Below are 26737 nucleotides of genomic sequence, written 5' to 3'. Positions count from 1 at the left end.
CAAATGGTGACACAGTAAAGAATATGCCATACATAAAAATCTCAAAGACTGGCAATTACAGCATATACACATACATATAACCAGCCTGTCACATCATATGCTACAGTAATACACCAGAAATTTGATTTACATGAGGCAGTTATGAATCCAGGAGAAAGCAGGTGCACATTCCTATGCAGGGTTAAAACTCTTATATTACAACAAAAACACACGATATCAACCTGTCTGCTGGATGAATGTCTTTTCGGATGAAAGTGAGAAATTCCACCTAGTTTCCTCCCAAGACATCAATCTCAGGTCATGGACATTACACGGGCAGTTCACGAACACCTGCCATGGCTAATACAATCCAGTCCCTGCTGGTTTTGATTAGATTCGACTTTGAACCTGAAAAACTGGACTTGCTCACAATGACAATCATTTGAAAACCTACCACAAAGTTTGAGAGAAATCCGCCGGCTGTACAGATTCCCTTGTGACTCCAATGCTAAGGTCCTTCTGCTATGCAAAACATCTTTCCTCGCACCCTCCTGATATTTACCCAGGGAGTTCCAACATACCTGGCCCTTGGAGAGAGGGATCCAGGTAAACAGTGCCACAGAGTGACAGAGACTGAGTCACCTTCAGGTAATCTATCGCAGCAGGACCTTGTAAAATCTTGCTGCTGAGAGATAAGATCGGCCTTTTGGTTTCCATAAAGAAGAGCCATCACACAAAAATGCTCTTTCAGAGCAGAAACAAGGTCCTTGAGGGGTTGGAATAGACACGCGTTATTTACGATATGTCATTAAACAATGTTAAGATGTATGTACTTCCTGAACAAGATATTTCAAGTAAACGCTTCAAAAGTCAAACATAAGAGTAGACTGGAGACTTGAAAAGAGGTAATAGGCAAAAAATAGACTGAAAAAAAAATGGTATCTGGAGCAACTTAGGGAGTACAACAAAAAGGTGGTGAGGTAGAGTGCATCTGTTCCCACAGGAATCAGAGAGATAAGTTTATTTTTTTTTTACATCATTTTTCTCTAGAAGCCCAGCAAAGGTAGCGGATGACCAATATGAGCTATTACATTACAGCAGAATGAGGACTGAGACCTGTATTTGATTGAGGGGTGTGTAGCCTTTTAGAAAAAGGATCAACCTTTGGTAATGTTGATACAGTAGCAGGTACTATGCCAAGTATTGTCCTAAATGTTTCCATTCTAGTCTTGAGTCATCAGCCTTGGTATCAATATAGTTTTGTTTTTTTTATACTTTACTTGAAAGATATAATAGAGTTACATCTTGGTAGAGGAAAAAAAAATCTTCCAATAAAAAAATTATAGTGAACCTTGACATTTTAATAAACAATCTGAGTGAGTAAAGCAGTGTCTACATTCTGATACTAAGAATAGAAGAGCAGGAAAACAGATTTTCATATATGCAGAGCTGTACTATTGTATTTTTATCGCCAGCACTACATTTATCAACCAAAAATTACAAACAAAGCAAAGTGTAGACCGTTTGCATTAGATGTGGCTCACAGTATGCCTGATGGGTCTCTTAATACATCTGATTTACAGCTTGATGGGGAGATGTGGCTGTCACACATGACTCTCTTTACTTGTCATTCCTCCGCGAAGGAGTAACGATCACGTCTACCAAAGCCGTGTGTTTGGAAGATGTGTGGACAGTCACGATGAGTAAGGAAAAGGTAGCAGGCCAGAGGGCAGATTTATAGGCGAGTGTCCTCCTGGCCTCTCTGCCACTGAAACGATATATCTGTGTGAGGTGCCCCTTCATCTCCAGAGTGCTGGCTTCCACCACTCTCACACAAGATCACCAGGGTGATCTTTGGCATAGATACACAAACATATGAATACTGACAAAGGTGCAGCTAGAGTTTCCATATGAGAGCCCGGGGAGGGCTTCAGAAGGCGGGTGAGAAAGCATGATGAAGGAGAAGCTGGAACAGACCTCACAAAAGCAAGCGTCCGTTAAAAAGAGCAAACATTCAATAGCGCAGACAAAAACTCATGTCTGAGATGTATCGGATAGAAAAAGACCAAACAAAAACTGGAGGAGTTCATGTTCTACATTTGAGGAAGACCCAGGTTGTTGTTGTTGTTGTTTTTTCACAGACAAGGGAACTAAGTAAATTAACATTTTGGAGCAGGGCCCCAAGCGGAGTCGAACATTGCATCTAAAACCGCAAAGAAAAGGGTAATCTGACACTGAATTTAAAGCTTATCTTGATGCCTCTGTGGGTGGGAAAAAAATGCCCACTCTGCTCTCTTTGTCCCTGGGTTATGTATAGCACAGCAGAAGGTGCACAAGTTACAGTTTGTGCCTGTAAACTCACAAGGCCAGTGTGGAAATTTCACTGAAACTAAAGACCCACCTTATTTTGTTCATTTTCAACGAGCTTTACAAACCCTACAAAAAAAAAAAGCATTAAACCACAGCAGCAACTAAAGGACCATCTGAAATGTTTCCCTATTTTTCACATTTTGCTGCTCATCAACAGCGAACATTGACGCATGAGCAACATTTACTTGATTCAAACACATTTCCGTCCGATGACAGTTCTGCTATCAAGCTTCTCAACGGCTCTGTCAGATTCACCTGCCGCTCTCCATTCTGTTGATTTAGTATCTCCGAGCCCCCAAGGCAGACATTTTCTCTTTCTTTCTGGCATCTTGACCCCCTCTTTCTGGCCCTGCCTAGGTCCCTTGGCCGAGGCACCATGTAATTTACTGCCAAGAGAGCTTCGTGAGCAGAGTCAACACAGCATGGCTGGTTAAGCAAGGGAGCAACCTGCTGCACACACACACGTGCACGCGCGCGCGCGCGCACACACACACACACACACACACACACACACACACACACACACACACACACACACACACACACACACACACACACACACACACACACACACACACACACACACACACACACACACACACACACACACACACACACACACACAGATATCCATAAACGCGCACATGTGCAGTCACGTGACCATCCCAGGGGTGCAGAGATGTTTACCAAGCTGGAATCAGTACATGTAGAGCTGAGAATTATGAACAGGCAGACAAACAAAGACATCCATCGCCCCAGCAACAAAACCTGCCGCTGGTTTCAAAACGTTACAAACACCAAATCTGACACTGACGGGTTGATGAGGTCGCACGCCAAAGCACGTTTGAAGAGTACAGGATTTCACCTTGACAGAACGTGACAGATTTCACTCGAGTGAACTTCACAGTCAGCTGGACTTACTCTGGAATGTATCCTTAGGTGGATCAAACTCTGCAAGAGACCTCTGACCTTCACATGCTGCATGAATAAAGAGAGATTCAGGCTAAGGACATCTATGCCGCTCAGTGACCTCAAACTATTTGAACAGCATTCCTGAATAAGGAAGACTGAAGACAAAAGCAGGTGCAAGGGTGAACAAACCATTCCTTTAGGGATCTTTCAAACTTCCAGTTGCAATCAAATGACTTACACCCTGTTTACTGTTGATTCTTTTTCAATTTAAAAAAAAATATATATATATCTCTTTCAGGTGCTATTCAAAAGGTTTTTTTTTTTTTAAAGATCTATGAAAAAACAAAAACCCCAGAAAAGCAGAAAAAAAAAATCCTTTCCCAAATCCCCTCCTTCCTCTCTGTAATTATAGCCTCTCAGCTGACAAACTGCAGGTCTGCTGTGTTTGTCTTTGCCTCCTTGGATAAAACAGGTGAGGAAAAGCCTGTGTATGCTGGGCTAGATGCCAGTTTCTTACTGGGTTTGCTAGCCAAGTACATATTACCCTTCCTGGTACGACAAGAACACTGAAGGAGATCCTCGGAAAGAACAGTCCTCCTTTAATAAAGTGCGCTGTCAAGAAATTTCATGAGTAGAAGAGTATTTCCATTGCATCAGTGAGAACTTGTAACCTTGTAGAGTTTGATACAGCATCCTACGCAAGAACAACAGAACGTTCTCCTTTCTGAGATCCTGCAGGGAAAAGTTTGTCACCGTAAACTTCGACAGAATTATTTATTCATTGGAGTACAGATGACTTGATAAATGGAAAACTGGGTTGACTTTGGATTGGGAAGTGGGGTGCGAGGGAGGATGAGGGAACAGGGTGTGAGAGATGTGGCTGTGATGCAAGGAGGACTGGATCAATCTTTTATCACTGCAGTGTGCTTTCATCCCTAATGGATCCGACATGAGCAGAGCACAGCAGTACCTTCCGTCACATTGCACAGCCAAGGGAAGGACGCGCGGAAAGTGTGAGGGGGAGCGGGAGAGCCAGAGAGAGCAACACGTGAGAAATAAAGACAGCTCGCAAAGTGTGAGAGAGATGCTCAAAGCACCTCCCTCAAAATAAGCACAGCCCTAAACATGCAAAAGTATTATTTCACCAACATGCTGTCATGGAGTTTCCAATTACCTCTGGCCTGCAGTGCATCAGCAGGACTATGGAAAAAGGGCCGATAAGAGCAGCGAGAAATTAAGTCACTTCCCAGCAAGAGAGATGACTTAGAAAGTTCCCATCAAGAGTCCCAAGAGGGATCTTGCTGTGCACGGCCACACTTGCCTTCCTTGCCAAAACAAGCTGGGTGATAGACAGACAGACACACTGACAGACCGACATCAGAATATTCAAGAAGAGGATAAGAGTCCATCTGTGTATTCGAGCAGTGAAAGAGCAGTAAAACTAAAATAGCAGAGAACAATGCACACAACCACTCTCAGAGGGGGCTCTGCTCTCTCCATGCTAAACAGGCTCATTCGTGTGACAGAAAATAAAAAAGGGAGACACCGAGGGAAGGAGAGAGAAAAGAAGCGGTAACTAACGTCGGAAGTATTATAAGGCATCTCGGCTACGAGCAGTGACTGGGTTTCACTTCAGATGGAATACAAACCAATCAGCCATAACATTCCAACCACTGACAGGTGAAGGAATTAGCTAAATTCCTAGATAACATGGCACTTGTTAATGACTAGAATATCTTAGGTAGCAGGTGAACATTTCGGGAAGCATAGGGATTTAAGGAAGGTCTGACAAAAGCCAAGATGGGTATGGATTGAGTCAGAAAAATCTCCAAAACTGCAGCTTTTGTGGGGTATTTGTGGTCTGCACTCGTCACAATCTATTAAAAGTAGCCAAAGAAAACGAAACCGGCAACAGAGTCATGAGCAGCTGGGGCTCATTCATGCACATGGATATTAAAGGCTGGTCTGTGTGCTCTGATCCAATCAGATGAGCAACTGGAGCTCAAATGGAGCAGAGAGTGGAGTAGAATGCTGTAGAATATACAACACATTGCAGTTTGTGGAATATTAGGGCGCAAAAGGAGGAGACCTACACAATGATGTGCAGGTGGTCATAATGTCACAACCGATCAGTGTACATAGTGACTGGATATTAAGAAATATAATACACCACTACTTCTCTGTTCTGTACGTCAATAAACTCATGCAAATGGGGAATTTCTTTTACACACTGGACTTGGTAGTGGATTTAGCTGGCGGTGTTTGTATTTAGTGTCAGCACTTCAAAGGTCGAAGTGATCAAAGGTCAGCTGGGACTTTATCGTTTGAATGAAGGTTACCTACTGTGGATACACCTGATTACCCAGGAATATTTTGAATAGAAGTTTCAGTTTTTCATGATCAATAACATCTTGCTTGAAAAGGGCACCAAGATAAAATCATAGCAGATGCTGAGCAGTGTCAACCGAAGATCGCAAGAGTTACCCGAGCACAGGTGTGCATACACAGAGCGTGCAACAATGGCAAGCATGTTAGTGAGTCAGTGAAAATAAGAAAAGCGGCACTAGACGGATTTTTCATTCGCTGACCGTGATTGAAAATGGTTAACTTGACTGAAGGTGGTTGTCTGTCTGAAGATCAATATGAAAGAAAATTGCTGCCAAAATATCTGTGGTGAAAGATACAAAGCAAAGACTCAAGCACTTCACGTTGACCTTGACTGTCTGACAGTAATGAAAATGAAAACCTTTTGCTCCAAAAACTTACACAAGAGAAACAACTATATACAGCCATATTATGAGTGAATTCTGGTATTACTATCAAACGGCATAGCAGTAAATCCAATCAACGTTGCTGCTAATTGCATTTGCAGTAATCAAATAAAAAAAGGTTTTTTTAATGACTTTAGTGTGTTTTAATAGCTTGTAACTAATGTAACAGCAAAACATTATTACAAACAGGCTCACCAGTATTGAAGTGGTCCGTGTTACAGCGCAACTAAAAAAAGATAAAAAGTAATTAGGCGAACTGGAATGTAAAAGAAATAAAACAGGAAAATTGGGCCCAACGGGAAGAACAGTGGTTTATGTTGTTTGTTTCTCTGCAGCGATCTATTCAGCAGACACAACCTCTCTGAAAACAAATGAACTAAGTGAAATACACAAAAATAACACATATGGTATAGCTGTGCGACTCCCACAGTCAGGAGAAAATAATCACTTCCAGGGATGCAGGGTTTCCAATCGATGGACCTGATTGGATCACAAATACTGCCTGCTAATGAGCTCCACAGTCTGACACCTTCCACACTGGGAATTTTTAAATAAGATCCTGGCCATGCATAAAGATGCGTCGGTGTTTAAATAAGTTGGCTTCGAGTGATTTGGTGCATTAGATTTGCATGGTGTTGGTGTTTAACATGAGTAGCACGTTAACAGTTAAATGCAGTGGGAACACAAAGTGAGCTGGCTGAACTCTGCCCATGTCCTCCATAAATTAATCTTTAATCCTACAGTGGTAAAAGGAGCAGCCAGTGTGACAGCAGACCTGTGTCAGAGATAGCCTCCACTTTGCTCAGAGTTCTCACACAGCAAATGTTTGCACAAAAAAAACCCAGCACATGGACCATGGCTCCCTGACTCACACAGAAACAACTCAAAATATTAAAAAGTAATAAGACTTTAAAAAAAACAAAAAGCACTAGGAGTTCAGGGTTTGAGGTTCACTCAAACAGGTTTGATCCCTTTTGTCTTCTTTATTACTTAGGTGGTGGGTCTAGTATCAACAGGTACATGTAAAGACATGGTTTAACTCTGCAAAGACATCACACAACATTGCCTTTGTTTGCCTCCCACATTTCAAGAAAAACTACACAATAGACAATATATAAAATAATGGACTTCAATTCTAACAGCAATGCCACAGAGAGACTGCTTGACTTTAGAAAAACTTTCTGACACTGACATTTCCAAAGACAAGGACACATTCAAACAATATCTTAGAGAGGTGCTTATACTCACAGAGAGCCAGAGAGAGGATCCTTTCCTTCTCTTGAATTATTTAAAGTTCCTCCGTTTCTTTAATTCTCTCCTTCCCTGTGCCTCACACGGGGAGATCCTCTACTAGCTGGTGGTGTGGCTGGTGTGCGAGGCAGCGAATGGGTGCGTGTGAGAGGCGTGCGAGTCCAGCGGAGGTCGGAAGCAGTCAGACGTGATCGCGGAGAGATTTAAAGGATGTCGCGTCTTCTCCTCCGCGCTGTCCGGCTGCTTTTCCGTCGCTGGCTGCCTCAGGAATGCACTTCTACTGGGTGTCCTCAACCCAGCCAAGATCTGAGAGAGCGCTCGAGTTCTCTCTCTCTCTCTCTCTCTCTCTCTCTCTCTCTACACCCCTCCTTTCTCTCTGTTTCTCACCCACACAGAAACACACCCTCTCCTCTCTCACTCTCTTTCTCCCCACCCTTCCTCGCTGTGCTGACAGATCTGAAACCTCCCCCTCTCCAGGTAGTTGAAAGACTTCGCTGTCATCTCTTAGTGTCAGTTTTCTGTTACTCTGTTTTAAGTTGTACACTTCCCAGCGAGAAGTGTTGCTTCTTAGAAAACACAACAGATAAGAACAGTAGAAACTCAAATATTTTTGCATAGATACATAACTTTCTCTTTCCAATATTTGTCTGTTCAATAACCCCGAGGCATTAGACTTTCATGCGCCGGCCTCGAGTTGCACCAACAGCTGATTAAACAAATGAGCCTGTCAGGTGATGTTCCCTTCCTTTTCCTGGAATGAGGTCATAGCCCAACAAACCAGGTAAAACACGGTGTGCTGGAGCTGGACAACGCCCTGTAGGATAATCAATGACGAAAGCAAGACGAAACCTGAACATTACAAATGACCACTCAAATCCAGGCTGCCTACGAAACAGACGTCCTATAAATAACAAAACAATGAGCTAAAAAAGAAAAAAAAAAACTTTTCAACATTCATATAATCATAATGCCACCATTCTGAACTCCTGCCTTCTTCTTCCCAGCCTCCTCTCAAACAAACACACACAGAGTAAAGACAAGCGTGACCAATGGTCCAGGCAGCATGTGAGGACGCCCCTCAGCATGAGCCAGCACCCCCTCCCCGACCCCACCACCCCCCCTCCAATAATGTCTTTATCCCCACATCTCTTATTCTAGAATTCATCCCATTATAGAACTTTTTTTTCTTCTTCACTACCCTACATCATACCAGGCAGGCCACAGAAGCTGAACATGATCACAAACAGGCGTGCAAAAAAAGCAGAGCAACATGAGCTCGACCAGCCGTTAAGTTATCCCAAGTAACAATAATGTGTAATGAGCATACATTAAAAGCTCTAAGTGGAATACAGGCCTTCATCTCGTGGGAAAACAAACAATTATAAAGCTTTTAGAAGGTACAGATAAGTTGAATTAAGTCATTACAATGTTTGTTAACTATTAATCATAGCTCAGCCAGCATTGGAGTTTTAGAAGCATCGCTGAAGCCAGTATCTCACACATATGCATATATATTTTAATTAAAAAAACACACACACACACACACACAAACTTGTTTATGCATTTGTGAAGAATGAAAAAAAAATTGAAGAAGTATTACTGATTTGGATGGTTTCTATGGTAATAGATTGCACTTTCAGTCGTGAGCATTGATTCACTCAATTGCAAAATACAATCAATAATACAATAACACCATGAATGACATCACACGCAAACAAAAGTATTCAAATCAAGGATTTGTGTGCATTATGCTCCGTTTATGCATGTATAATCTGCTGGAAATGGGGCCATATACATTGGCTTGCCTTCACTATTGGAGTCCCTGGATGGAGCAGTGATCCCCCACAAATACAAATCTAAATGAGGAAGTAGTGAAATATATCTGAACATTACAGCAAACAAATATGAACTTGGGCACAAAGTCAAAGCTGTAGAAAAAAGAAGAGCAAAAGAAGAGATTCAGAAAAGATTGAAAGACCTTAGAAGGTTTTCGGTACAAAAAAGAATATTTTTAAATACAGTCTGCAGATAAAAGTCGTGTCAAGCAGCTGAGGAAACGCCTCCTACTTCAAACACAGTAGCCTCTCTGCTAATGGGTAGAGGTGACTTGCACCTCCTTTCCAAACACAACAAAAACAACTGCATTCATCAACGGCACAAAGTTGAAAATCAAAATATCATTGACAAGTATGACAACCTTCAAAAGGGATTTTTTTCTCTTCATTATTCTTCCTTCATCTTTTTCAAGAAGAAACCCAAACAAAATGTTTTAGAGACGGACAGCACCATCTTCATCCTTGAATTTACTCTGCTTCTGTTTCACCTCTGATTATATTGTGGACAAGCCATTAAGGGCATGCAGTCACAGTGCCTAATAACTACTGAACATGTTATAAAGCAGATGTTCCAAAACGAGATGTCTGGGAATAATGGTGCCAATTCTCATTGAGTAAATCAACCGAACAAGATGAAGAATGCTGCAGATCTTATGCAAGCTGAGTCACCGAGGCCCACCGAGAGTCGGTTCACATCCATGTGAACTGTTTCACTGTTCTCTCTGCAAATAAAAGCTTTTGGCACTTCTCCGAGTTGTGTTTTCAGACAAATCACTTAAACCCAACACTTGAATAAAAGTGGGGGAAAGCCTCCTGAGACATCGCTTACGTATCAAAGAGCCACAGTGAGAAAAGGTGAAGATGCCATGAAGGAGAGATCATTTAAAAGCAGTAGCAATGTAACTACACTTTACAGTCCTGAGAGGTTACTACCCTTAGTGGATCATATGTTCGTCCATCCTGAGACCCACATCAGGTCCATTTATGGGGCTTTTGGTGTTTTCTATTGTGGTTTGGAAGATTATCAGCCTAAAGCCTCCCTGCCTTAGTGGACACCTTCCAGGCATTCCTCAGGGCACCTCCCACTGCTGTGCCCCCCTATTCCCAACCCTCCCCTGTCAAACAACACATATCATCCCTCTTCTATCCGTGACTCAAACATTCCTGCCGCCCTCCCCTTCCCCCATTTACCCTCCCATCTCCTCCTCCGACCCTCCCTGTGCATTCAGTAAAGACGCTAAAGAAAACAAAGATGAATCCTAAAAGGCTTTGAAACCACTTCTTCATCATGTATCCCTATTAGAAGTTCACTACGCTCCTTAATCTACACAGCTTCTCAGCTGCTTTCAATCACCAGCTACGACTAAGTTAATACTTCAACAAGTGAGTCTGTAAATCTGTCTAAAGAGTGGTGAGGCAGCCATAACACAGCCCACAGGGGACAAGAAGATGGCTCTGAAACTGAGAAAAGGACTGGTTCGGTCTGGCAGCAGCTCAGTTGGTCCGGTGGAGGGGAGCAGAGTGAGGGGAATACATGCTGATCGTGTCTTTGTTGGCCATTATTCACCAAGAATGAATAGCATTAAGTTGCAGCGAGGCCTTGCTCGTTTCCATCTTCCCTGTTGAAACCCCCACTACTTCTCTCTGTTTATATAGCCTCTCACCAAAACCACCCTTCAACAGGTGGCCAACAGGTCCGTTTACAACCAAAACCTGGACGATGGATAGCAGGAGAACATACTACAACAGCCCCATTTTTAGAAGTTTTAAAATCATGAACTTTTGTTGACACCGGTTTTCATTTTCATGGGAAGCAACACAAGGTAGTAATGCTGTTTGTGTCAAACGTGCCTAAGTATAGCAATGCTGCCTCATTATGGTCAGACATATGCTGTTGCTCCAGTAGTAGAGCCATGTCTTGTGTATCATTATGACAGGCAGTAAGGCTTTTGCCAGTGAATGTAATTGCCCCGTTGAAATATAAATATAGAACATGTCACATCGGGAGCAGACAAAAGGCTTGTTTTGGTTTTTTTTATCCCAGAGACCTGACTCAGAAGATGATTCATGGTTTGAAAGCACATGTATGTCACTGTATCAACCCTTCCCAAATAACAATGGGCACATTGATAACGCACTGTCAAGGTGAATCAGAGGACGAAAAACGACAAGTGAGCACAAACGTAAAAAGAAAGGATAATATGGTCAATGGCAGCTATGCATATACACCGCTGCTATACAAACCGAGCTTTCCTCCAAAGACAGGAGAGGGAAAAAACCAGACATTCAAACATATCAAATAAAAAAGAGATACAAGCTTTTTTTCCCTCTCGCTGACTCTCTAAACCTTCTTTTCAAACCACTCTAACGAAACACAAGAGAGTTTCAGTTGCCTTCAGCAGCTTCCAAGTCGTCAGGACTTTGACGACACTCTGGCACCCTTTTTCCATCGTCTCGTCCTCTCCCTCTTTAATCAGAACCAGTCCTGACTGGTTCAACAACAATGCTACCTCTCAAGTGGCATCAAGTTGCATTTTTCTAAAAAAAAGATCATTTCAGAGGTGAATTAAAATTTTGGCTCGAGATCACAAAGCTGTGGCATTGTCTTCAGTAACTTTCAAGTTGTCATGTTTGAAGAACTTAATTAGTGTCTCAAAATGTCTTAGCACCTTCCTTCATCTTCATCTACCTCGGCCTTTTTACCCCTCCTGCTTCTATTATGTGAAGCCACTCTCTGTCTCTCGAGATAAAGCTGTACCATTAGTGTCACACTGTGCAGTTCTTATCAGTAAACACAGATACGCCACAACTAGCCTGAATGGTCTGAGGAGAAAGCCGTGACTGTCATGGGGACATTAACTCTTCACTCACACACAAAGTCGGACAGCTTGTTGATGACAGGCCTAGTAGGTGACGACTTTCATTTCTTCCTGTTTCTCTCCCATGCAATAAGCACGAGTGAGCCAGGGAACAAAAGAAAGCCAAAGTAATATCAACAAGATGGTTTTGACAGTGCCTCTCTCAGTTTCTCACCAAGTGGAACCCTGGTCAATGCAAACCATGTGCACAGAGAAAGTAAACAAAGGCAATGAAAATATTGGGCAGGCTGAGATATTGGCAAGAATGTGGGGGTTGAACTGGTAACTCAATGATGATCTCAGGAACGGCAGCGAAGTGGGGCACTGGATGGACCGAAAATCCAGGTTAGCGACGGGGGAACTAGCAGGTGGGGGGGGGCAGGTCAGAGGTCAGGAGGTAAACAAAAGGTTCATAAGCCTGTCAGAGGAAGACAGAGGCCCCCCGGACGCACTCACTGATGCCTAGACTGTCTGACTGCATCTTATTCCACGGGTTTATCGAGCTCCAGCTTGCTGGTTAAATCGCGTCGAGTCAAAACGTCTTTTTACCCATTTCTTCTCCAAACTCTCATCTTCAATTTTCTCCCCATTTATTTCTTAGCGTTGTTTACAATGCCAGCCTATCCAACTGAGAGTGCAGGGGACAGGACTGTCCAAACACCTGCAGTAACAACAGCATTTAAAAGCTTTCACTGCACAAGGCCTGTCATCTCTTTCCTGCTGTGCTTTTGCTGGATCAAAGGAACGCTGTAGCAGTGTTAGAGCAAGAAAGTCTTTTGTAGCTACAATGGTGCACTACAAGCACATGTACACACAGAATAATTTAATGCACGCATGCGCACAAGTGAAAGCACAATGACAGAGATGTATAATACATATGGAGCTCTCTAATCACACCATTTTAATAACAGACATTTTAGCTCGAACCCGGGGTGAATGCAAAACTGATTCACCCGGACCTCAAGTACGGACACTCAAAGACCTGTTGAATTTTAACGAGGCCGGTGAGACTGCCATCACCATCTTTATTCAGGTTGTGGAGCGTTTGAGTGCGTTCTGGAGTGGGCATGTGCGTGAGACTGAATTAATGACGTATGTGCGTCTGCCTGTTGGTGGATATGCCAGATTACTAATCAGTGCTTAGACAAAGGCCATATGTGTGCAAGTTTGCATCTCTGCCACATCTCCCTCACATATTCCCCTCGACGTCTGCGTAAAAGCCAATCAGCAGGAATGTTAGGACTGTCGGGTCAGCAGTGGTGACATCATGGCAGCCGGGCAGAGGCAACAATAAGGCCTCGGCACCAGTTTCCTCCTGGTTGCATCAGCAATGCAATACAAGTCTGTTTATGAATGACACCCACTACAGCCCGGCTTGCTACTTAATTCATGAGTTTTCAAACACTCAATAAAGTGCAGCAATTGATGTAATACACTAAAATGCCATATTTATGACAGTAGTTTTCATCCATATAACCTGGCTGTTGAGCCTGAAATCAAGCTTGAGGGGTTTGATGCGCACAATATTCACAATATCAATCTCATGCCTGATGAAAGAGTTTTGACAACATAAGTGCATCAGTGAAACTCCAGTCTTCACCTGGCTAAGGTGAGCTAAGGTCAAAAGCCTGACATGCATGGTTTGATGGCTTACAAAGAAACAAGAGTATAGCCTAAAGGCTATTCTCTTAAACTTATTGAAGAGGAGCATATGCAAGGAGGACTGGGCATCATTCTGTTTTTCTTATTCTTTGCATTTATTAGAGGTGACATTATGAATGAGCGTCGCTCTGAATCACTCGATAGAGTTGGTCGTTTTTCAATGTCAATATTGGTGGTTTGATGACCATGTCCGTGGAACTGTCCATGGGCAGGACACTAAAGTTTATCCCAAAAACCATTGCCATGTATTTGTAACTGTTTGCCTGTGTGTGTGTGTCAATGTGTGAAAAAGGATGGTTATAAGGGTTTAGCACTTTCAGCCTCACAGCAAGAATATCCAAGACTTAAAGCCAGGCTTGCTGGAATTTCTGAGGGGAGTTTGCATGTTCTCTGTGTTGTGTGCGTGAGTTTTTACAGGTTTCCTCTCACCCTACAAAAAACCCTGCAGTTAACAGTATTTAGTCTCTACAAATGACCCATTAGAGAAACCTGTACTAGGTGTACCCTGCCTTCACCCATTATCAACTGCGATGGGCTCCAGGTTTTCCCAACTATAAATGAGGTAAAATTATGTGGAAAAGATGAATGGATGGATATGTGTGTGTGTTTGTGTGCAAAAGAACAGTTGAAATGTTTACCACTCTCACATCACAGCAACGTCTCATTTAATTCTGGCTTCGAGACATTTCTGTGTGGCGTTTGGATGTCTCTTTAGGCGTGCTCTCACTCCCACAGCCCAAATCCATGAACAATAATTTATGTCTTTTAACTGCCTATAGACATGAATGTGTGCGATTGTCTTTGTTCGCCCAGCAATGAACTGTCCCTCCACCCAACCTGGTCTTCCATGTGTCTGCTGTCTTCATAAGGGTCAAGGGTCAACAGGCAGAAGTGTGCGTCTGTGTGTGTGTGTGTGTGTGTGTGTGTGTGTGTGTGTGTGTGTGTGTGTGTGTGTGTGTGTGTACACACAATCATATAGGTCATCAGATAAAGTGCACCTGATGGAGGGACAGCGAGCCAGTTTTCAGGGTTACCGCGGTAACCAAACACAGGAGCTACCACCTGGTTGGCCGAGCCCAAAACGGGGCACTCAGAGGGCAGCACTTCGAACAGGAAACCCTCCGCCAGAAAATCCTCTTAAAGTGGCCCAGTCCCCAAACACAACCTCTCATTGTGTCTGTGTCATGATGAGTGGCGCACGGCTCACGCACAGCTGTTGAATCTTTCATGGGAAAAGGCTGAGCCTACTGGAGAGCTCTAATTACAGATACAACTTTATGCAGTCTTTTCTGTTTCATCTGGACATGTATTTAATTATTTACTCCGGTAAAAGCCATACTAACCACAGTTGCTTTCATTCAATTACAGTCGTTGATGACTTTATATCAACATGCATCAAAATCCATTTTACAGTCTAAACCAGGGATGTAAGCTTAGTTTGTTGAGAGAACCGTAAAAATGTCATCCTCACTACCAGAGGGCCAAACTGTAATGAGCACTCCCCTTATAAGGATATTTGAGAATTATGGCAACAAACTTGATAAAAAAATTAATAAAAACTCTCTGTATGTCTCTAAATTACACCTCTCAAATTAACATGCATGTAATTGATAATCACAGAATATATTTAGCAATACAATAATCACAGAGCAGCTATTTTTGATATAAGATTCTTAAAGTTCTTTCAAATTACTTTCCTTCTAAATCGTGTGTAACAAACAAACTCATGACTTACCAAATTATAAAATGAATTGAAACAATTTGGTATTGTTATTTGAAGCGACAAGCTTGGCTTTTATAATAGAGAGAAGTTCTGATGTCTGCCATGTGGGCAGGAAAAAACAGGATCCGCTGTTTAGCTTGAAAACACAGCCAGTGGTTAAATAGTTACACTACTAACACGCTGACAAAACATTCATATAGCAAGCACATGTTCTTAATTACAGCAGTTGTATTGTGAGCACTAAGAAAAGACAACACAAGAACTAGAGTATACAGCCACACCCATTACTTACTTAAATAGCCTTGTTTTATTGAGAGCTGTCAGGGCATGATCTTAAAATACTGGTGAAGTAGCGTTTAGTTACTCTGTAAATCTGAACCGACCCTCATTTCAAACAGATTGATGATGGCTGAACTATATTATCTGAACTCTACATCGTGTTCAAATTCAGAGGTATATTGAACAATATAGTCAAGTACAAGTTACAATCTGCCGTGGAGCAATTAAGAATTAATTGAACACCTCTGCTTTACAGGATGAATGAACACAAACTCCACAAATTCACAACAAACAACAAATCTGCGCGTAAAGCCTTCCAGGAAGAGTGAAATCTGTTACGGCTGCAAAAAGGGGGAAGAACTGAAAAGTGGATGCATTTGAATACAATGTAGTCCCTGTGGGTATAATGGGTCAACGTCTGGATACTTTTTCTCCACATAGTGATTTCTCCGTCTGTGATTCCTGTAAGAGCATCATTGCTCAGTTTGGAGTCTATGTGGGGGACTAAGGGAAGTGACAAAGCACTTCTAATTTAAAAGGTGGCTGAGTCTAAATTTAAGTGTCCACAAGCTCGAAGTGTAATCTTCAAACAAGCTTCATTCAGAGAAACCACTGTGTGATGTCACCCAGTGTAACACTCATCTTTATATGCTTTTGACCTTAAGAGCTACGTAGCCTAAACTCTTTCCCAGACCATACACTTAAGTTAGTAGTAATTATACCATGTGGTAATAGTAATCTTAAAGGATACTTCTGAATGATTCATCTTCAGTTAATATCTCTTAATCATATAGTGCCACAGTGCTGAGTAAGTACTTTCTGTCACATGTCAAATTGTGTTAACAGTGATTAGCATAGTATTTAACTTTAAAAGCTCATGAAGGAGGTTCAGCTAATGGAGCGTCTTAGTAACATTTTCATGGTAATAACAATAAATAAAGCAACAATAAAGTGTGAATTTAACGGGAATCAAAAGACGACACGGCCATTTGGTTGACTCACCTCCTGCAGTCTAATGGCCTCTGTGACTGCCTGCCTGATGAAAAACGAGAAGAGGGAGAGGAGGAAGAGCGAGACAACCCTGTCCTGTCCCTGTCTGTGGGTGTTGTGCACACAGGCTACCTGATCTGCCACAGCCTGTGAGTGAAGAGACAGAGCGACTGAGAGAGCGTCGGCTCGGAGCAATGCGGAGGGGAGGGGGCAGCTGCAGAGAAAAGTGAAGTGGTGCCGCTATTCCCCATCACCCGGGAAACCAACGCTCTTTCAAAGAAAATCGGCCAATGGAAAACACCGGCAATTGTGCTCAGACAAAAAGTCACATGACTGCCCCGACACCACTCCCCGTGAGCGAGAAGGGAAGAGAATAAAAAGAAGTGTCGGTGTTTCAGGGTGGAGGGTTGATGGAGATGGGACAATAAGGAGGATAGGGCAAAAAGTAAATGGAAAAAGTAGTGGCGGTGTTTAAAAGTACAGAGCGGTTCACCATACCTGACTCCATCCCGTAACTGAGTGAAGGCAAAAACTCTTTCCTTCTGATCTTCATCTCAGTCTCAGTTTCAGAACAAACCGATTGGCTCGATTTACATGTTTCATATTGGTGGATTTTCATTCTATTGACACTAACAGGTGGTGCATGAACAGGAAACTCAAACTAATCCTGTCTTGAAAAAATCTTATGTACACATTAGTAACCCTGTTATCATTTGGTAATCCTTTGATGACTAATGACTAGTTAAGACGAGTTAATGTTGCCTAACAGGTTTTATATAGGCGAGTGTTGACCTTTCAAATTGTTGACGCTTCCGTCCACTCATCATGCACACTTGTAAGGTTACTTTATAAGTTGTTAACAATGCCTACACATGCCTATGCTACAATATTTCAAGCATAAGAGGCCATGTGACATTTGAAAAACCAGATGAATCAGTTGGGACAAGGCGAAATGTGAAGCTGTGTCAGATTTGTCAGAATGCCAGATGTACTATTATCACTGGCTCTGTCATGCTGCTCTGTGATCATTCAGGAAAAAGCAGCAGGGGTGGAAGTACCATCCAGACATTTCAACAGAACACAGGCACCATGCCAGTTCTGTCTGCTGAAAGGCAGCGGTAACAACTTAGGAAACAATACATTCAGTTTGGAAGTGAACACAAACAAAAAATGGCTTGTTGCTGGAAAAGTATTTTGCTGTGGGCATTCATTAAAAGTTCCATAATTAACATCACTAATGCGAGAACAATAGGATATTTGTGATATCATAACACCTTTTTCAAAAGGAGTCAGTCAATTAGTAGTATTTGCCAAAAGGCTACAGCGCAAACTTGAAGAGGCTGGCTAACATCCTAAACACTTTGCCCCCAACTGCAAACAACCCAAAAGCTCAGCAGATGCATGAAGCCAAGAGACCTGCAGAAAGCAGCGAGGCAGAAGTCCTTTTTCAGGTTGAGTTGGTTGATCTAATATCGCCAGATGACTAAAAAGAGGCCCAACCACACAACAGCAAAATTATATCCTCATCATTTTGTAATATGTAATGACACATAAGCTGTCCAAACAACTTTTAAGTCAATTTCAGTTCATTAAAATGGTTTGACAGAAATATAAAGTAAGATCAAAACTGGAGCTCGAGGTTGCACATGTGAAAAGATATTGAGTGACGAGACAAAATGACATTGATCTGCCGGTTATCTCAACTCTCTGTATTCATTTCAAACGAGAGGCAATTGACTTTTGTGTGTGTTTTATTCAGAAACTAAGCATGTCTGCCTTCATAAACATCCAGTAGGTTACCGGGGCATGCCCTCAGCAGAGAGGCTGCTATTATTATCGAGCCATCTACAGCTTTTATTGACAGACTTTATTATAAAATATTTTCTGTTTTGTACGCCTTTTTTTTTTTTTTTTTAAACATCAGTTCATTATTTATATAGCAATGAACATGCCCTCTTGTACACATATACATACAAACAGAAAAAAAACACAAATATATATATGAAAAATAATTAAATCGATAAACGAACTCAAATAAAGAGAACAATTTTTAATAAATAAATGAATGAATGAATGAATGAATGAATGAATGAATAAACCAAAAGCAGTCCGACCAACAGTCAAATCAAGGTCGAGACAGGTTGCTCTTACCGAGTGACCTTGGGACGAGCCTTCGTTCCATGTATCAAGTTGAATATCATTTTGGACTAACCAAGTGTAAAAAAACAGCCCAGATTACCCAAAATCTATCAAGCTGCTTCTCAGTAAAGAAGCTAATCTTCTCAAGGGCAAAACAAAAAGTCATCCCTTTAAGCCATTGTGAAATTCCACATAGTGACTCTTTCTTCCATGAAGATGCAATACAGCGTTCAGCTTCCTAAAAGCAAACATTAACCAGGGACCTTAGATTGTTTGAGATATCAAAATCTTCAGGATGGATATTTCAAATACACAGTTATGGATTTAAAGGAACCTCTTTACCAATCACCTGATCAATCACAGTCAACCCGGCCTTCCAACGATCCAATCAATCAATACCCGAGGACACGCCCACATACAGAGATTGGGTTTGAGCCGAGGTGGAAGCCTGTGACCACTCCTCTCTTGACACAGATTTTCCAAAGTCTGCTTCCCATGTTTGCAGAATATTGTGTGAAGATTCTTTGCACTTGTCAACAAACAAGGACTAAAGTAGAGACACCTGTCCTTTAGCATCAAGTGGCTTGTAGTAATGTCTTCTACTGAAGACAAGGAAGGGAGATCTAGATTGGGTTGCTGTTTGGACAAAATGAAACTCCGAACCTGAAGATATTTGTAAAAGTGTTTTGTAGGAATATCATATTTGTTTTTAAGTTCTTCAAATGACATAAATACCTTCCCCATGGAGAGGTCAGACACCTTAGTTATACTCTTGGTAAACCACTACTTGAAACCTGCGTCTGCTCTGCCTGGTCGAAAATCGTTCTTAGAAAAAATGGGTGAGAATTGGGATCGTTGTTGTTTTTCCTCCAGGTAATCGAGAGACTTTTGGCAGATCTCCATGGTATTTTTCAGAAAAGGGGTTGTTTTTTGTACGCTTTCTTACTTCTGACAATCTTTCTGAAAAATCTGGTGTTGCTCTTTTTTTTCCCCACAGTTTTGTCTCCTAATTTGTTTAACTTTCTTTCATAATACATTTGCGATAAAGCTCCAGTATGACAATGATATCTGATTTTGTGCTTGTGAGAGCTCAGTGCTCCATCCAGTCGCTCAATGGTGAACACAAGTGGGAACTCATTAGCTTCCAGCAGATCCATCTGGAGGAAACAGGCCTAATAGATGCAAAACCTTCATTTGAATCCTCCTATTTGCAAGTGATGTCACTCATCGTGTAATTCTTAGTTGATCACCTGCCAAAATGCTTGTAAGCTGAAAGCGCAACAGCATGTAATGTCGCATGCTTTACGCAGGATCCCAGAGTGCCCAAAAGATATAGAGTCGTTATTGAATTTGTTTAATCCATTTGAGTGTTTTATTCTCTTTTATTGTGATAACTCTCAATCTTATCCTGGCTTGGACCATCTCAATAAAAGACCCACTGCTGCTCAGATCAGCGTTACCGAAGTGTGTATGGCCAACAGCTGTTCCATCTCCAGCTCCGTGTTTTCGTCCCAGATCCTGGAAAATATGTAAAAATTGTATGTTTCATACTCTTGTTTCTATTTAGAAAATTTCACTTTCTGCTTAATTCTGACTGACATCTGTCCTTCCTAGCTGTACGAAGGTTGAACTTCAAAATCCCAATGATGGTGCGGTTTATTATGTTCTAAACTCACTCGGGCATCTGCCAGGGGGTATTAAACTAAATTACAGTGTGGCTTACACACGTAAATTCCCCGCAGAGAAGTCAGACGATACAGTCTACAAACGTTCGGCAGACGGTTTATTACTGAGGCAAAAAATCACACATCTATCACTTTCCCAGCAATACACTGTGCACTTGAACACAATCATCTGCCTTGTAATACATTGCCGCTGCACCACTAAATTACCCCTCTTCAGCTGTGGTGGGCAGGTCTCATTCTCAGAAAAGCATCCAGCAAGTGAAAAGGGCCCCAATTACCTCCCAAAGCATGAATTGTGACAGAGGAGCAGCAATGAACCTTGGGAGCCGGCAGTATCGAAGGCATTTTTTACTTCACAAAAGGTAATGGAGGAGACTACCTGAGGCTGAGCAGTCCTGTGTCAGCTTGTCCAGGGATAAAACCCACATTGTGACTCCAGGCTTTCTGCAGATTCTTGGACTATTCTTAAAGATGGAACGTGCAAACTTGGAGATTAGGCCTTGATATAAAACGGCAAGAAAATCTGCTTCACAAGCATGCGGCGCAATAACTCAAAGTACATACAGCCGCGTTTCTATTCATCTCAATACAATTTATCCTATCCAACTGTTAGGGAAAAATCTAAGCAAAGCCTGTGGAGCTATATTTACAACAATGGGTCAAACACAACATTTAATACCTGGTAATTACCGCACTGTTGTTACACTACACTTAGCTTTCGCCACAGTTCAGATCAGGTGATGAGATGTGGGTCCGTCGCTTCCAGCCATTGCTTGAGATGTGACAAAGATTAGACGTCTGTGAGATTCACAATGTTTGTTTTTCAGCTTGTAGACATGTGTGCACAGTGCATGTGAGGCAGCTGGACAAATGAGTCACAATGGAGAGATTTGGATGTGTTGATAAGATAAATCGCTTTCAACTTTTTGCTCATTTATTTTTTCAATCTTCGTTTAGCCTTTGACTAAATCGGCAAATCTATTACCGAAAGCAGTACATGAAATCAGAATTAATCGAGCTGTGAGACTAAATCTGATTCCACAAAGAGGAAAATTCAGCAGTTTCAACATCAGTGTATCATCACTCAATTGTACTAAGAGCTTTGCAATACTCCATTTGAAAGAAGAGGATTCACTCTCCAAACTTATCTTTCAGGAAAACTACAGAACTTACGAAATCATTGTTTTTCCCATTTTTCCAAACCTACATGAAAAATGTATGAAACACTTAAAGCTGGGACATAAAGAGGCCACAACAACTGACATGCTCCAGCTACTCACTTGTGGTCCGGTGGAAAAGATACAGAAAAAGGAAGAAAACAACATGATGTACAATAGAAGGAAGTAAGAAAGAAGAGGTACAAACAATAGATGAGAAGTGGAGGCGGTGCAAGAACAGAGGAATAGGAAGAGAAGAACACATATGTCCTCAAAAAGTATGAAACACAAACTATAAAGCAGCCAAGCAGAAACCCATAAATAGATACGAGGCAAACAAAGTGATAAACAGCTTTTTAGCATAAAGCCGCGTGTGAAACAAGGTAATAAAACTGGAAAGGAAGAGAAATAAGTAGAACTGAAACAAAAAGTCATTTCACTTGTGATTTGTGAACAATTTTTCTACCTTTTGTGGGACATCTTTGAGCTTTTTGACTGACGGTCACACAGATGACATTTGAAGAACACTTTCACTGTAGATTTTACACTGCATGTCCAAAGAGGCTTCAAGCTGGGACTTTCACTGTTTTCTACCATTTTTACAAAATAAAACTACAAAGCCAATGTATGCAGATTAGCGCAAGTTCCAAAATGTATGAGTTCATCTTCTCATATGTGTTACCACATAGAGAGGTGGATTATTTTTGCTTCCTTTGAAACAAAAGTATTTGTGATGCTACGTTTAATGTTGATGTCACAATGAATATGTGTTTTCATTGTAAGTATCTGCATTTACTCTTTATTGGCAAACTGGTTGAATCCTTTCTGATACAGAGATGAGATTGGCCCATTTACACGAACAAGGAATAAAGTACTCAGCTTGATGTGCAGGTTTAAATTCACCAAGCCCAAGGAGGACACGATCAGAAAGACAAGGTATATTGACTCTGTTCATGATAAACAAGCCCCCGCAAATGAACTCTCATCGGCTTAAATATGTGTGTTTTGATTAATTAATTAAATAACTTTCATTTTCAGCATGCTTTCATTTCATGTAAATACAGCCACTCTCTGAAATCGGCACTTTACATGCTTACATTAAAACTCAGCAACCTATGGGTCAAACCAAAATCTGTCAAAAGATTCATTTAAAAACCAAAACAGAAAGTCACAATGTCTTGCAAGGTTTATCAGTCTAGTTTCTATTCAGTTTATTGCCACATTTAAAACACAAAAACAACAAAAAGTCAGATTTCAGCCATTGATAAAACATATTATTAAGTTTATTGTTGTTGTTCTTGAGTAAAGCGTTTTTACTTAAGTAGACAAATTACATCTATACTTTAACTTTTAGCAGTCTTTATTTTTATTTCTTTTTTTTTTCCACAAAACTATCTGTACGTCTATTTAATTATTAAAGCATGTGAGTAATTTAACGAACTTTGGCTATAAGACTTGCATTTATAATTGTATTTATTGCTCATAATGTTTTTAAATATTAATTTGATATTTTGCATATTTTAAAAACCATGTCAGAAAGTTAAGATTGTATTCGTGCATAATTGCTTACGTTATGCACCGTGTAATCTGGATTTTAAATATATTTTGGAGTTTAATTGACAGAAACCTGAGAAGGCGTGTTTACGCGACTCGAGCGCCTCGTCATGAGTTGGAGAGAGAAAAGTTTCTGACCTCGCGCACGGTGCGCTGGACTCATTTCACTTGTTGCTTCCCCTCACGACATGTTCAGTTCCGCAAAATAAAACGGAGCAAAACTCACAGGTTGGTGGAGGAACTTCGAGCGCGTCTGCGCTCTGCGCCATGCGCCATGCAGCCCGCCCGCACGTGTCGACCCCGTGACGTCACCACCACATTGCGAAGTAATACTAAAGTACAATTAGAAAAGACAGGAGTGGACTTCATACTGCATGTTGCTTTAAGAATATCTCCGCTGGGCCACACGGTGGTGCAGTGGTTTGACCTCTTGCCTCACAGTGAGATCGTTTTGAGTCCAGACGGAAGTTTCCATGGTCTGAAAGTTCCAGCATCCTGCAGCCCTGAGTACCACCAAAGTTTCTCCCCCTAACGTAGGCAGTAAAAGCTATTTCAAAATAAACAAAAACATACAATGACTGAACCATTAAAAACTGGATCAATTATCTGGATCCACCCCCCTGATGAGACGCAAACAAATAACCATGAGTTTAACAACATAACTCAAGACAATAGTATTATAGTTTTTTTTTTTTAAATATTTGTACAGTGAAAATAAAATAAAGCGTACATAGTTTTAGCGAATATGTACAGATTTCACAAGAGCATTTTTCACATTAAAAAAATTAATCGTATGAACTGCAGAGTAATAATAATCCTTGAAGTCATCAACAATACCTGGAGTACACTGTAAAGCAAATATGGCGGTGTAGATTTGTTATTCCAAATTGTCCTCTTTATAGGAAAAAAAAAAAACCCTAATGAATGAAATGTTCCAGTTTAAACGATTCCTGTAGTCCATGTTTTTAACATTTTAAATAGCAGCTGGCCTCATTATAGTGCATCTTAAACCTGCTTAACACCCAAACACAAAGGTACTCAGCTTTCTGTCCATCCTCCCATCATCTGTATGAATGTGTCCAGCTCAGGCTCACATTATTATCTATTACGGTGAAAAGACGTACACACACACACACACGCACACGCACACACACACGTACACACACACATGCAACCTATTTCTAGAGTGGGTCTAGAGTTTTTAGTCTGTGTGAGGAAACAGCAGGAAACTTGATCAACTTTTTTTATTTATTATAATAAAATCAAGCAAATGAGTAACCCTGTTCTGGTTTCTACAAGCGCACAGCTACTTGAGGACATACAATGGACAAAAGAATGTTCATGAATATTTGCACAGCGAACCCCAACAACTTAAAGTAGCAGAGGTGTTAATCGTCACGATGAAAGCAAAAAACAAGCTGGTTTAGCGAGGGTCAGTGAAGTTCTCACAAACACACACGCATTGCATCGGAACAGATTTAATCTCGTTATAAAGTTTGATGATTTAAAAAAAAAGGCTTTATACTACAGAAAAATACGACGAGACGCCATCGAACCCATCGCACAAGGCCACATTGTTTGATAATGTGATGGGCGTAATTACAATTTGAAATGAGCTGCATTCCAGAGGGATTGCAATTTAAAATCCACTATTCATCTGACTAAATTCTGATATTATCTGACAATGAGGCCGCTGACATTTGCTTAATATTTCACATTCATCTTCCCCCCGGGGCAGTCATTTCCCCCACAAACATCTAAATCATGTTTATGGAGTGGCGTCGTCTCACTCTGCCGACATCCAACGCGAAACTTCAGGCGTTGGTATTTCCCCCAAAACATCATAACGACTGCTCCGAAACAACATAATAGAAACCTGTAAACAAAACCAGCTTTATTCTGTTGCAATAGATTACGGGATGAATCATAAAGCTTGAAAGTGAAAACCACCAACATTTTAACAGCATTTCTATCAGGCGGCGCCTCGTCTGTCGACCTGGCTGCTGCTGTCAGATAAATGACTTTGAAGGAATTGAGCAGAATGTTTAAACTGCAGTATATTGACTTCCATATAATTAGATCTGCTTCTTCTCTAATGTAACGTCTGATCCTTTCTGTGACACTGGCCTACCATGATAGGACTACAAAATGCAATGTACTTTCACTTCAAGACAAAAACTTTCCTCGACCACAAAAGCAACACAAATCGTGCGAATTTCAGTCATTTTTAAACATAAATGTGTTCTGAACCGTACATCTGTCTCCAGTATGTAAAGCTGTCAAAACAAACTGAGCTGAGATTCCTGAATATCTTACAGTACCTGGAATGTTCCTTCCGGCAGCAGCAGCAGCGTCTCCCGGGCCTGCCTCGACTCATGCTGCAGGTATTTCCAGTTGCAACGCCTGATAGGAAGGGTGACCACTTTAGAACCAGATGATAGGGTGGCAATAGCACAAAGCAAGCCAAGTTATTTAAACAAAAACAATCCCCTGTAATTTATTCACACCCTTCTAGTTTGCTGCCGTTACAACATGAAGGTGCAGCTACCAACCTGCCTGACGTGAATTTCCCCGAGTGAGGCGTGAACTTTGACCACGTTTGGGTTTTTATCTCATTCATATTCACTTTTGAGCTCTCAACATGTTCTCCAGTTTTTAAATTCGCATTTGCATGTGTATACGTGTGTGTGTGTTTTATGGATTTTAAAATGCACCGCGTCTGTGCTCTGCTGCCTTTCTCCAGTAACGTTCTGTTGATCGGAGGACGGCAAGTGGGTTATTTTTTTAAAAGAAAGCCTTATTATGTCAGTGGTGGAAACTCAAAATGAGCATTGCTGACAATTTACAGCTCTACTATAACTGTTAGGAGTTACTCCTTTGCAAGTCCAAACTGTAAATAGAAACTGTTCTTTTCTGGTTGGTCCCATCATGCAGTAGTAACACCAGAGTGATAAAAAAAAGCCTCTCCCGGGCTGTGTTCGGGCCCCGGTCCCGAGCCACCTGTCAGAATAGTTACTATCAGTGAAACTGAGCGGAGGAAATAAAAATCAAAGCAGACCAAGGGAGAATATGCAAACGACTCAGAGGAAAGCCACCAAAACTAAAGCCGGAATGGAACTGGGCGACTATGCCACTACTGTGCAGCCGTTCATTTACATCTTTAGATAAAACTTAGTGGCCTTCGGTTGGCGCAGGTTCGGCTACAAAGATCTGACAGAGATCAAAAGAGCAAAGCAATCCTAAAAAAATAAAAAAAAATAAAAAATTGAGTGGGTGGTGCAGCTGCGTGATGGAAAGTGTTCCTAGAAGATACAAAATCCAAACGTGTTACATAACATCTGGCTGACAGTTGAGTAGCTGTGGGTACTTGCATGTAAAAACTCATACATTCCTTTGTGGACGTCTCCGGATCCAACATTCAGGTGTGCAGTGTAAACACTGCTGTCAGTCTCTGCTTTGTGACACCGGCTCTTTATTTGAATCCGGGTTTTGTGGACAGAGGCATGAGGCATGGATGACAGAAATATGGGAATTGTTCTTGTGTGTGTCTGTGTCCTTGTGTGTGTGTGTGT

The 26737-nt window shown here is 41.4% G+C and overlaps 1 protein-coding gene across 4 annotated transcripts in view; it reads right to left on the bottom strand.

Annotated features, from left to right (window-relative positions):
• The window catches only part of rassf7a (Ras association domain family member 7a), a 43362-nt gene extending 17620 nt beyond the window's left edge, over positions 1-25742 (bottom strand). Inside the window, exons 1-2 of one of the 4 annotated variants that reach the window (XM_080475736.1) lie at positions 7281-7626; positions 6228-6258 (exon numbers count right to left, since the gene is read on the bottom strand). The gene's annotated coding sequence lies outside the window, so the exon portion shown is untranslated. Of the gene's footprint in view, positions 1-6227; positions 6259-7280; positions 7700-16642; positions 16829-25486 lie in introns of those variants that run through there. The other 3 variants (XM_080475735.1, XM_080475734.1, XM_080475733.1) reach the window with 3 other exon arrangements.
• Between the last annotated feature and the right edge of the window lie 995 nt (positions 25743-26737).

Source organism: Lipophrys pholis (genome assembly GCF_963383615.2).
Source record: "Lipophrys pholis genome assembly, chromosome: 11".
Lineage (NCBI taxonomy): Eukaryota > Metazoa > Chordata > Actinopteri > Blenniiformes > Blenniidae > Lipophrys > Lipophrys pholis.
The sequence above is the reverse complement of the archived record's forward strand: the minus strand, read 5'-3'. Positions and strand labels throughout refer to the sequence as shown.